This window comes from Microtus oregoni, unplaced genomic scaffold, assembly GCF_018167655.1.
Source record: "Microtus oregoni isolate MIOR12 unplaced genomic scaffold, Mior012 000032F_ref0000030, whole genome shotgun sequence".
Classification (NCBI taxonomy): Eukaryota; Metazoa; Chordata; class Mammalia; order Rodentia; family Cricetidae; genus Microtus; species Microtus oregoni.
This window is the reverse complement of record NW_024543091.1, coordinates 9,018,507-9,031,396: the sequence shown is the minus strand read 5'-3', so window position 1 is coordinate 9,031,396 and position 12,890 is coordinate 9,018,507. Positions and strand designations below refer to the sequence as shown.

The 12,890-nt window shown below is 44.9% G+C and overlaps 1 pseudogene; it reads left to right on the top strand.

The window, feature by feature from the left end:
- Positions 1-1,608: 1,608 nt before the first annotated feature.
- On the top strand, positions 1,609-12,513 carry LOC121466109 (annotated as a pseudogene).
- Positions 12,514-12,890: the final 377 nt, after the last annotated feature.

Sequence of the window (12,890 nt, the reverse complement as noted above, 5' to 3'; positions counted from 1 at the left end):
ACACTCTTGACTCTGCCTTAAAGCTGCTTCCCTACTGTTTACTCAGCCTGTGTCAGCTGACCCTGCCTGTAGCAGCACAGAGATGAAAGAATCAACCTGACTGTGCCTGAGATTTTCGGGTAGCCAGCTTTGGTAAACATATTATATATATAGCTTTAATCTCAAATCATGAGACCCTGTGCTGTGCACATGCGCATCACCCTGGAGGGCAGCACTGCTGCTTTGCCAGCTGTTTGTAGAGCGGTGGAGTGGATTCTACAGCTGAGGAGAAATTAGCAGTGCACACCAGGATACAAAGGGGCCAGCCCTGGGTACTGGAGGGTGTGCAGACTCAGGCAGTGACATGCATCTCTGAAGCCACCGAGGTCAGCATGCAATGATTTATAACCCTAGACCTATGGACCATTGATTACAATTAAAATCACAAGTGAACTTGCGGGTCTGTGAGTGAAGTCAGTGATAGATGCTCTTGTATGTGGATAAGAGCTCTGAGTCTAAATTTGGCAGGAAGTAACCGTAATTCTCACTGTCTTGTAATTCCATTGCTAATGGTGACATGAAAGCTTCCCCACAGCAGGAACTGCAGGGATGCACAGATGCACAGAGACCCAGAGCATGCTGGGACAGTGTGTTGATGGCTATCCAGGTGAAGTTGAGTGTGAATTGTGAAATTCTTTCTTCCCTTCAGTTCCTGATTTAAACAGGACCAAGGTTAAGACAAATAATCTATTACAGGACATTAGCATTCTCATCAGATACAGTAAGCAGGGGATACTGTAACCTGAACTTCAGCTTAGCCTTGAAGTTGAGACAATGGGTTAATTCTGTAATTTAAGGCTACTTCACAAACTTTCCCCCAAATTCAGTAGATGTAAGTCTAATCCTATCATAGCTGAGGGTTCCGTGGTTGACTCTGTGACACCATTCATGCTTCTAGCTCAGTCCTCCCTCCTGTGTTTCTTCTGTCCTGAGCAATGTGCTTCATTACGGTTCTTCATAGGAACATTCATGAGAGGTCACTTAGAGTCACATGAGCATTAAACCAATGAAAACATTGAAGGATCCAGATCTCCAGGAGAGTGTAGTGCCCATGGGTCTATCCCGGCTCCTGGGGTTCATCTTGAGGACAGTTTCTGGCCAGGCAGCTAAAACATCCTGTTTGTTCCAGTGCTCCCTCTGCCCAGCATGGTTATTAGCTAAAGGGCTTTGTTGACTCATCTATGGGCAAGGTAATTTCCCACCTGCCTGGAGGGTATTCCATTGTGCAGCAGCTGGGTATTTAAGGTTTTTCCTAAGTTTTTAATAAATAGCATTCAGCTGATCTTTCAAATGACCCCGGTCTTTTGTGTGTCCTTTCAATCTCTAAGCCCTTGTGAGGGTCACCTATGTTACAGGGGTGCACAAACTGTACCGAGATAGTAAAGCAGGCTTTAGGGGAGAGGGTGGTGGCTTGTGAGCTCCTCCCTGATTAGTCAGCTTCCTACTCTATGGTGAAACTCTGGAATCTTGAACTCTGTGTCAATCCATAGGAGTGGCTGTGGGGCCCCACCCCATTGGTAAGAAAGGTTACCTTATTAAAGTAGCTTCCACACTCACGTGGGGCAGGAGTTGAGGAGCTGAGCAGAGCGGAAGTCTGGACTCTCACTAGGTCAGTTCTCTCTCTTATAACCTGTGTAACTAGTTCCATGTATGCATCAGTGAAAATAGCTTTTCAATGTTTTATTTAGCAAGCATTAATTGTACAAAGGAGCTGGTTTTATTATGCAATTTCCACTTATATATGAACTTTTAGCATAGACACTATTCAGTACCATTGACTTTACCTGCGTTTGATTCTAGTTCATATGAATTATTTGTACTGAATATTGAGTAGCAAGCTATTTTTCCTCCCTTGCTTCTCTCTTTCTGTCCTCCCCCCTCCTCCATTCCTTCTTCCTCATTACTTCCTCTTTCCTCTGTCCTGGTCTTTATTCTTCCCTTTTTCTGTTCCTTCCTCCTCCTCCAGAGTCACCGAGCTGAAGGGTAGAGTTTAAGGTATTTACAAGAAAATCTAAACATGTGGGATTTAGGACAGTGAGGAGTAGACCAGGCTTGTGCTCTCAGGCAAACCTGAGATCAATAACGTTCTTCTCTTGAACTGTGTTCCAGTCTCACTTGAGAATTTGAATTCACCCAGACTCTCCCAGGCCTCCCTCCCAAAGCCCTTCCCCAGTTTGGATTTCTACCCCATTTGTTTGTGTCCTGTGGATTCTGATCGCTTTGATGATTCTGTTTAAATAGCAGAGTAGCAGGTTTCATACTTAGGATTTGTTACTTTATTACTATCTTAATATTTAATTACATTCAACACAACCTGTTTTTAGATGGTAATCCCAAGAAAGCAAATGAAAAAAAAAGTGTGAATCTTGAACTATTGAACCATGAAATGTCCGAGGAATGTAGACTGAACCTTGCTTCGTACACCAGAGAGAAGGTTGTTTATGTATTTCTTCTGTGATCACAGCTGTGTGTATGAGGAAATGTATGCGAGACCAGAAAACAGTTTAAAATTCTGTAGGAAGACATGGCAGGAAGAAATGAGTCTGTAGAGGAATGAGGCTAAACCCAAACTCTGACGCTCAGCCGTTATGCGGCCAACCCTATGTTAAGGTTCAAAGCATTCATCACTAATCTGGAGAAGACCAGAGGACTCTGAGACAGTGTGCAGCCTTAAAACCGGGAGGTTAGAGGTTCTGCAGTATGGGCAGGGATCTGAAAGCTTCAGCATTTCAGAGTCCCTGTAAAGTCCCAGTATTAAACGTTCCAGGGCAAAGGAGAGTTCCTGTGACTGTCTGGACATGGAAACAGGGGCAGCTCCTCACCTGCAAACTCTGTGGTGATTACATGCAGTTCACATGAGCAACTGCCCGTTATGTGCTGTGCACCAAAGGCAGTGACTCCCTGTGATATGAAGTTGATACATCAACTACCACCTTCTGGACCCTAGAACAGGATCCAGTCTAGCAGTGGGAAACAGACCTGCAACCAAGAGATGGGCCCTTCTCCTGTGGGGAGAACAAGGGTTTGGCACAGCCAGGGTGACATGAAGCCATCAAAAGCTTCTGAACTTAGCAACCCAGGAGCCAAAAGACTGGGGAGGATCTTTTTCTCATCCCTTCCATGATGGTCTGCTTTCCGAAACTCAACAGGCTCCCAGTCCTTCACCACTATAGGTCTGGGATGCTCTGTCTATGTCCTCAAAGTGAAGGCACATGACCAGCTGAGACCTGTTTGGTGCAATTGCTGGTTGGCGCTCATTGACGGGTGAGAGATTAGTCAGTAGACCTTCCTGGGCCCCTGCAAAAGAAGGCAGATGGCCCTTCCCTAGTGCTGTATTACTGACCATATCCCAGAGTGCAGTCTCCCAGGATTGATCTCTTTGCTTTCCATTCACAGTGAAACCACAGCTGCAGCCATGGCTGGGAAGCCCGTGCTTCACTACTGGAATGCCAGGGGCAGGATGGAGTGCATCAGGTGGCTCCTGGCTGCAGCAGGGGTGGAGGTAGGTTGTGCCTTGTTCTGAAACAGGACCCATAACAAGTTTAAAATACTTCTCTAAGCTGAGACGCTCGACACAAGGAAGTTTGGATACAGTTTTAGCTTATGGTAGTTGTTTTGGTGCCTACGACTCTGCCAGGACCAAGATGGTCGGGACTATAATTATACCCCAGTCAACCCCTACACTAGGTATGCCACCTTGATCCACCAGGCCACATGCTACAAAAATCCCGTGACTGTGGGAGATAATGGGAACATGCCCAATGTACTCAGCCACCACCAGGACCTCAGGGCAGGGCTAAGCCTCGGATGGTTGAAGAACCTGATGGAGGAGACCCCCTTTCCTGTTGCTCCCTCAGTAAAAAATGTGAACACCAACCCCACAAAAAATGATAGCCATCGTGTATTAAGAAAAAAATTGACTGATTTGAACAAATAAAAAATTTACTTTGCTCTGTACCAAAGAACACACTCATATTAAAAGATATTTTCAATAGAAAAAAAATTTCAAATACTTATTTGGTTACTTTCTTATTTGAGTTGGATCAAGTTCCAAAAATAGACATATAGACACAGAAACTTGAATATTGATTATTAGGCAATACTAATTGCTTATTGCGGTCATGGTATGATATTTTGATTTAGGTGTGACACATTTTTTTTTTAAAAAAAGAGTACTTACATTTGGAAATTCATGATAAAGTGTTTGTGATAGGGACGTGCGACACCTCGGGTGTGTCGACCTTAATGTCAGTCACAGAGAAGATGGGCACAGAGATGAACCTGGTGGACATTAGCTGACACAGTACAGCAATTATTAGTTATCGGTTTGTAGAGCCTTTTAGATGCCAGGTGCAGGGCTGGTCTAGAGGGCATAGGTAGGATGTAAAGTATAGGTGCCATCTTCAGGTGGCCTCACATCTGTGAGCTTTCAGGAAAGTGTGAGAGAGGCCCAAGTGAGTGTGGAAGCAACATTCTGACATTAAATGTTTTGCTTTCCAGCTTTAGAGCAGAAAATTCTGGTAGATGTTAGTGCTGCCCTCTAGAGGTATCACTGGGAAAAACACTTCCCAGCTCCTTCCAGGGGAGCTCAGCTATTGGTACTTCCTGAGAGGAAGTCCTGGAAGCTGCCTGAGATCTTGTCCTCCTCAGACAGGAGCAGAATGGGAAGGTTAAAGGATGATGTGGTGTCCTGTGAAGGCGGCTTTGGTGTCTTCCTTCAGAGTCATGGCAACGTGTTTCCCTCAGCTGTGAAATCCACCTCCAATCCTAACCGAACAGGGCTTCAGCTGATCCTTTTTGAATGAAGGAGTGCATAAGAACTGAGACACGCTAGTGCCACCCAGGAGGATTCATTAACTACATAAATAGTTGGGTGCCAGTTTGTGTACGCCAGCTCTGTTGCTCAGGGGTGTAGAAACAGGAGTGGTGGGCTGCTTCCCGCCACCCGGCTTCCAGCTGGCTTTACCCAAAATAATTATACAGAAACTGTATTCATTTAAACACTGCCTGGCCTGTTAGTTCTAGCCTCTTATTGGCTAATTCTCACATATTGATTAACCCATTTCTAATAATCTGTGTAGCACCATGAGGTGGTGGCTTACCGGGGAAGATTCAGCATGTCTGACCTGGAGGCTGGCTCCATGATGTCTGCTTGTCTCTGCTTTCTTCCTGCCACAATTCTGTTCTGTCTTCCCTGCCTACCTATGTTCTGACCTATCAGGCCAAGCAGTTTTCTTTATTAATTAACCAATGAAAGCAACAGATAGATAGAAGACACTCCTACATCACAGGGGATGTTCTAAGCCACAGGACTGTTGATTCAACTCATGAGGAGGGGGTGGGGCATCTGTACAAGTCTTCTTCTTCCGTGTCCATAGTGACTGAGAAGGCAGTGGGCAGAGGCCACTAGAGACCCTGGCTCAGACCTTCCAGCTCAGTGTGCCCACAGGCTGCCATTGTCATCATCCCCCTCACACTCACCAAGCCCATCACAGTTCAGCCACCCTCTGTGATGACTGTCACCACTCCCTGCACCTCTCTGAGTGCTGTGCACGTTGTTGACGTCATTTCATTGTCTGTCAGTCCAATCTCTGTGGTTATGGGATCATCAGCACACTGTCTCACCACGCAGGCTAGAAGCTGATTTTCAGCCTTTTTCATGACTTAAATTTTCCTTTAAAGTGTGAAAGGAACAAAGTCATTTAAATTACTCTAGATGGCTGGAGAGATGGCTGGTGCCTTAAGGTTAAGCCATATGGGTTCATATTCCAGGAACCCATAAAAAAGTCCAGAGTAGACTGTCAATGAATATGTGTATCCTCACACGAATTTATAATTTTCCTAGGCAGAAAGAATATTTTAAAAGCATTACCACAGCCCCACAATGTAAGCAACTTGCTGTGGGGCTAGAGTAGTGGTTTGGCTTCTAAAGTCCTTACTGCACATGCAGACAACCTTCTAATTCTCCCAGCTCCCATACATGAGAGCTAATAACTGCCCGTCACTCCATCTCTAATGGAATCTCTAACCTCTGTCCTCTATGAACTCTAACCTCTGAGATGGATGTATTCCCATGTGCAAGACCACACACACACACTTAAAATTACCAATACTAAATCTTAAAAAAAAAAGTATCCCAGGTAATCATGGGGACCGTGTAAAGGCCACGATGAAGACATAGAAACTTCTATTCTATATTCACTAGAGTTGGCTTTCCTGAGAGCCCAAAACCTCCACAGTCAATCTCCCAGTGCTGGCCCTCTAGTGAGATCACTCTCTTCTTAGGACTGAAGCATGAACATGGTGGGTCAGGGTGGAGGAACACTACGGTAATGAGCAGCGTGTAATGATGGACACCTTTGCTTGATGGGTTTAATCTGAATTTTCATGTGGTCACGATCAGATCCTTCATTACTTCTGCAAGTCCCAACTTCGACAGAAGTGCCACCACACAGGAAGCTCTCAGTTTCAAAGGTCTACAGTGATACAGAAGGAGCTAATGAGAATGTGTTTACATTTTCTGCTTTCAGTTTGAAGAGAAGTTTATAGAAACCCCAGCAGACATGGAAAAGTTAATCAAAGGTAACACCAAGTGTCTGTGATGCCTACTAGAAGGTTTACCAGAGGGTGATGTTAGCAGGTGATGGGTGGGAACAGTCAGGAATGGCAGAGGGATGTGATGGAGGTGGTGGAGCTCCTTGAAGGGTCTGAAAATGGAGACAGTGATAAAAGTGGGAAGCAGATTTCAACAAGTCTGGGGACTTGGAAATAAATGTTTTCTTTCTCTAAACCACATCAGAGTGAGCAATTTCAATCAAGCTCTCTCTCACTGACTTATTCAGGCATGGTTTCACCCACAAGGTCCAATAACCACACAGATACATGGCCATTCATTAAATCACGGGTAGAAAAACAGCTGGGATGATTGTCATGAGTGTTTTCATGATAGCCTACTGACGAGTCACTATCACCATACAAGAACAGGCTGGAGGAACTCGTGGGGGCTCACTACACAAAAAAATGTCACGCATCACCTTAATGTGATGAAGATAATAAGATTGTCAAGAATACTAGTTCTGCTTTCATGGTGGCCTTCTGCTGTCCCTCCTCATCTTCCAAATGCATCCAAAGACATGAACTGACATAAAAACATGCACTAGAAATATATTGTATATCTGGATAGGAAAAAAAGAAGGATGTGAGAAGATCAAAAGCCAAAAGAAGATGGGGGAGACAGAGAGGAAACAGAAACTAAAAGTAAATGGGGTTCAGTGTGAAAGACTGCGAGACAATCATTTATCTTTCCTTTGTGTGATCCAACACTTCAAGACATGTTTTGTGCTCCTGAAAAGTAAGACTTAGACTCCTTAGAGACCTTTTTCATTCCTCTTTTGCAGATGGGAGTTTGATGTTTTAGCAAGTGCCCATGGTGGAGATTGACGGGATGAAGCTGGTACAAACCAGAGCCATTCTCAACTACATCACCACCAAATACAACCTCTATGGGAAGGACGCGAAGGAGAGAGCCCTGTACGGTATATTTCCTGTTAATACTCCAAGGGGAAACAAAGGAAATTTGGGTCCTTCTGTCAATGAAGAAGAGGGTGGCAGGGTTTATGTCTAGGAGCAGGCTGGTTATACCACTTGGGCCAAGTATGGAAGAGTCCATGGAAGAGAGGGAAGAGCAAATGGGGTGGATGCAGGTGAGTGTGGCTAAAGCCGAGGGTGATGTTGTCAGCACAGCACAGGGCCAGAGTTGCAAACACAGTGGCCAAGGGTCTGAGCATGGGGGAGCCATGAATCCAGGTCTCAAGGCTTCAGTGCTGGACCTCAGCCAACAGCTTAGGGCAAAGGAACCAGGACTTGAGGCTGGAGGAGGAGTCCTAGGGAAGAAGGTGAAGGAGCTGCCTCCCACACCCCAGGAGTAGAAACAGTGCAGAGCAAACATCTGAACTCCCAGCCCATTCTATGGACTGCTCAACTCAATGAGGCTTAGGTTCCCAAGGACTTGGTTTACCTGAAGGATTTAATTCAGGACTAAAGCAGTTCTATAGACTGTACCACCCATGCTGGACCCACTCTGCTAGACAAAATCCTTCACTTATGAACCTCTGTGTAGGAGTATTGCAGTTAATCAAAGAGCTAAACGTGGTGCCAGCCATGATTTATATTGTGGGAAACATTGGTCCATGGGAAATAGATACTTGGTTGTAACAGTGCTTGTATAGAAATACTCCTAGCATTTTATTGAATATGATATTCAATAAAGGATGAAAGAGGAGCAAAGCATATGATTTTAGCTATGAACATACATGAAGGGGTGAGGGAAGAAAAACAAAAGTAAAGCGTGAACATTGTATGATGTTCAGTGAGCCAACTCCAGGGCACATGTTCCTAGCTCTGGTCATATGAAATGTTTCTGATCTCCCCATGGATAAGAACGAAGCAATCAGTCCTTCTGCATCAGCTGCCACAGTGGCAGGATTGGGGTCAGAGGGAGTGAGAATTAGACTCTGCTAACATCGGAGGGTGTCAGCAGTCTTAGAATGTGACAGATGCATTGGAACACAGAATACTACCTTTGCACAGCCACGACCAGAAGTGTGTGGAAGTGTGACAGGGAAACTCTCCCCAAAGCACCTTGTGAAATACAGTTTAGAACAAGGGATGCATGTGTCTGTGTGTGCTGTGGTTGAAATGAGTGCAGAAATAGTCACGTCTTGACAAATGTGACCATGGCCAGAATGCAGCTGGAGATTGAGCTGTTATGAGAATCGGGTGGAGAACATCTAACACTGACCTAGATGCCCCTGAGCAGAATGAGAGATGCCCAGAGACGCAGCTGGGGCTCAGACAGGGTTCTGTTTTGAGCTTATGTGGGAGATAGCTTGTTAGCTCCGAGAATCTCTGCATAATTGTTGAGAACAAATCATGTCAAAGATAGATAGATAGATAGATAGATAGATAGATAGATAGATAGAGGAGAGAGTGAGAGTCCTCTGTAGAGTTTGATGATGTTCTTCTGGGATGCCACCAAGTATATCACGACTGCATTTCTAGATGGGCCAGTGATGCTCTTTGTCCTTGGGTTGGGCCATGTGTGGGTTTGAAAAATTCTAGACGTGTATCAGAACTGTGCCAGAGGGAATATTAATATATCTATTAAATAGAAAAGATAATGACTTATTAAAGGCGAGTATTGCAACTAGTTTCAGTGTAAATTCCTCAGAGTTTTAGATTAAAATATCAAATAGTGAATACCTGAACACCATGTGCAAAATTTTGTCTTTCAGGATCGACATGTATACCGAGGGTATTGCAGATCTGGCTGAAATGATCATGCAATTGGTCAAACTTCCCCCAGACCAAAGAGAAGCCAAGATCTCCTTGATAAAAGACAAGACCAAAAACCGGTACTTGCCTGCCTATGAAAAAGTAAGTAGGCTGTTTGAAAAACTAAGGCTGGGGACACTGAGTTCCCAGGACAAGAGAAAGGCAGAGGTTGGAGGAACAGGGTGCTGCCGCACTGACCTCATGAGCCTCCCTTGCAGCTCCCTGCCCACAGGACGCTGTATACAAACAGCCTGTGAAGGAGCACCGCATGGTCACGCCAATCTAGTGGTCCACATTCAACAGGGTTCAAGGCCATAACCAGACCTGATCTGTGGAAGGCTGAGCCACACCAGAGATGGACCTAGATCCTGCAGACACACTGCCGAAAACCACAGATGGGAAAATATTCTGTCACATCACACAGGGAGGCAAGAGAGCCACTGTCTGTCAGAAGAAGAGGAGAGAGCTTCAAAGACGGAGGAGAAGAACCTGACCTAGGACAGTGATGTAGGCAGAGGAGGAGGCTGATGAAGAGATGTAAAGGAATACTGGCCTGCAGGAGTTAGGGTCATAGATGGCAGGCTTGGGAGGAGAGCCATGCACATCCACACATGAAGGAGTGTCCGTGTACATGTGATGTCTCTCTTAGTCAGGGCTTCTCTTTGGAGGAAGATCATGAACACGTCAGACTGACTTGATCTTCTGTCAAGTAAAAGCTAAGAACAAAGCTGTGATCCTAGAGGATAAGGGATCCTACACATTCCTCAGAGACCCGACTTTGACCCCATTATAATTCACTGAACGTTCCCTCACAGCTGCCTCTGCTCTGTGGAAGCAGTGAGGGATTTAGGAGCCATCAGGTCCCCACACAGCCCACTGGAGTCAAGGCCCTGTCTCACAGGACACAAGTCCAGCTATCACAGTTTGAATCATCTCTGTGTGAATCATGAAGTCCAGGAACACTGTGAACTCTGTACTGAGAACATTTGATGCTTCCTTTTGTAATTTTAAGTTTTCTTCTTTCCTTCTTCTTCTTTTTCTTTAAAACAGAATTTCTGTATTATATAGTCCTGGCTCTCCTGTAACTCTTCTGTGGACTGGCCTCAAGCTCCCAGAGATCTACCTGCCTCAGCATCTTGAGTGCTTGAATTAAAAGTGTGCCACCATGCTTGGCTTTCTTTGTTTCTGAATGTGGTCACTATTTTTTTTTCTCTCTAGACGTTTACACTGTAATAAGGTAACCACAAAGCATTTTAATTCTTCTCTACTTGTAGCTCATGCTGTAGCCAGTACTTGTCCTTTAGGTTATTTGAGATTTTCATATTGCTGGGATATTTAAGTAAATGTCATAAACTGTAACTGAGACAGTGCTATTATTAAACCTTTCTCACAATTAGAAATGTTGAAATAAATGTTAACATAATAGATAACCAAAATCAGAGAGGAAGATTAGCACCATATGGTGTTGGCATGCTCGTTCATCCCTACAAAGTTACTGAGACTTCGACTCAGTTCCCCCTGTACAATTCAGCCCCTGTCAGTCATGATGCAGTGAAGATTTGGAGTCAGAGCCGATGCTGTACAGGGAGGTTGTATTGTAGCTCAGCCAGGTGTATTTCAGATTCCAGAGAACTAAGGAGAGCAGACACAGGAGAGGACAGACACAGGGTGTTCTCTGGTGACTGATGTTCCCTGCAGATGAGGCCTCTGCCCACGGGACTGAACAGTCAGGACAGGGAGAGGATTGTCCTGAAATCCCAGTGCTCCATCATTTCAAACTTAGAGGAGGAGCCATGATGTGCAAGGGGCTAAGCCCTTATCCCATGTGGGAAATGTACATAGAGTGCCGGTGTGAAGGTCATGGGAAGTGCAATGACAGAGAAAGGTCACCTGAGCTTTAGCGAGGAGGTCGTGTGCCTGATTCTCATGCTGCCTCTTGCATCATAGGCCCGTGTCTGCAGTTGTAACCTGCCAGGAAGAGTCAGAGACTCCATTGGGAGACTTGGGAAAGGGTAGTGGCCCCAGCTCAACACTATATGCTTATAATTTCTGTGCTTTAATTTGGCAGGTCTTGAAGAGCCCCGGACAAGACTACCTTGTTGGCAACAGGCTGACCAGGGTGGACATTCACCTGCTGGAAGTTCTCCTCTATGTTGAAGAGCTTGACTCCAGCCTTCTGGACTCTTTTCCCCTGCTGAAGGTGAGATCACCTCAGAGAGGCAGCCGCACATACACGCCTCTGAGAATATAATGGTGGCCTGTGGGCTCCTGAAGGCCTACACTTCAGCCTCCACACGCTAATTTCAGGCATGAAAATAAACTTTTTGTGAATGGAGATTTGAGGCTGGTACCCCAAGAACGTATTTTTTTGCATTGATAACGACACAGGACCTGACAGCTCTCTCCTTGAACCTCTGTTCCTTGCAGGCTGCTTCTGGCCTTCATCTTCCATCTCATGTGGTCTCTTCCTTGCACCCTCAGTGTCTGAGCTGGTCTCTGTCATGCTGACCCCTTCCTCAGCTCTGACTCTTCAGCACTGTGCTTCCCTCTCCATGGTCCCCACTATGCTGTCTCCCCCATCTACACCCCCCGACCCCATCCTTATCTCCAGTGTGAAAACTGACTGTGAGTTCTTCCTGGTTATACTTGGATATTTGCTGTCCTCATTTCCAACTCAGTTTTTCACGTCTTCACTTTCTTTGGTATCTCTGCTTTCACACCCGAGAGACACAGTGCTCTGTGCTCTGCACCACACTCTGCACAGGGGCCTGAGGAGAAGACAATTGGCTGTCAAAGGAGGTTTTAAGGAAATTATGCTGAGCTATGCTTTCTAGCTCATGGATTTGTCATTCTTCTCATGTCTACACAGGACCTGTTGCAAAAATGCAGTTGGTCGTGTTCAGGGGGCTCATTTTTTTTGGACTGTGTAGTTAAGGTTGTGTTTTCTGGATTACAGTCCCTGAAGAGCAGAATCAGCAGCCTGCCCAATGTGAAGAAGTTCCTGCAGCCTGGCAGCCAGAGAAAACCTCTTCCTGATGTGAAAACGATGGAAGAGACAGGGAAGCTTTTCAATCCTAAGTAAAGCTGCATTGTTAGAGTCCACTGACACCTGTTGCTGATGTTGTTAACTCATAAAGACCAATTGTTCATGCTGGGTTTTGTGATATAATAAATATCAACCAATGGTATGTGTATCTCATGTCTTCAACCTGTTGAGCTGAGATTGCAGACATCACTGAGGAAGAAGAAGGCAAATAATAATCACTACAAATAAAAGCAAAGCTTGTAAAAACGAGGAAAAACTAAATAAAAAGAATACTAAGAAAAGGAAAGAAGTGACTAACAACACTGTAGAATTACTCAAAATGTTTAAAAGTAAAATTAATCTATAAAAGAAATAGATTTAAAAAATGGGAAAAAATAAAGACGAAAAATTTAAGGTCCAAAAATAAAAAAGAAAGAAAAAAAAAGTTAGGAAAAGAAAGACTTCATGTCAAGGGAGCAGGAATTGGGTAACT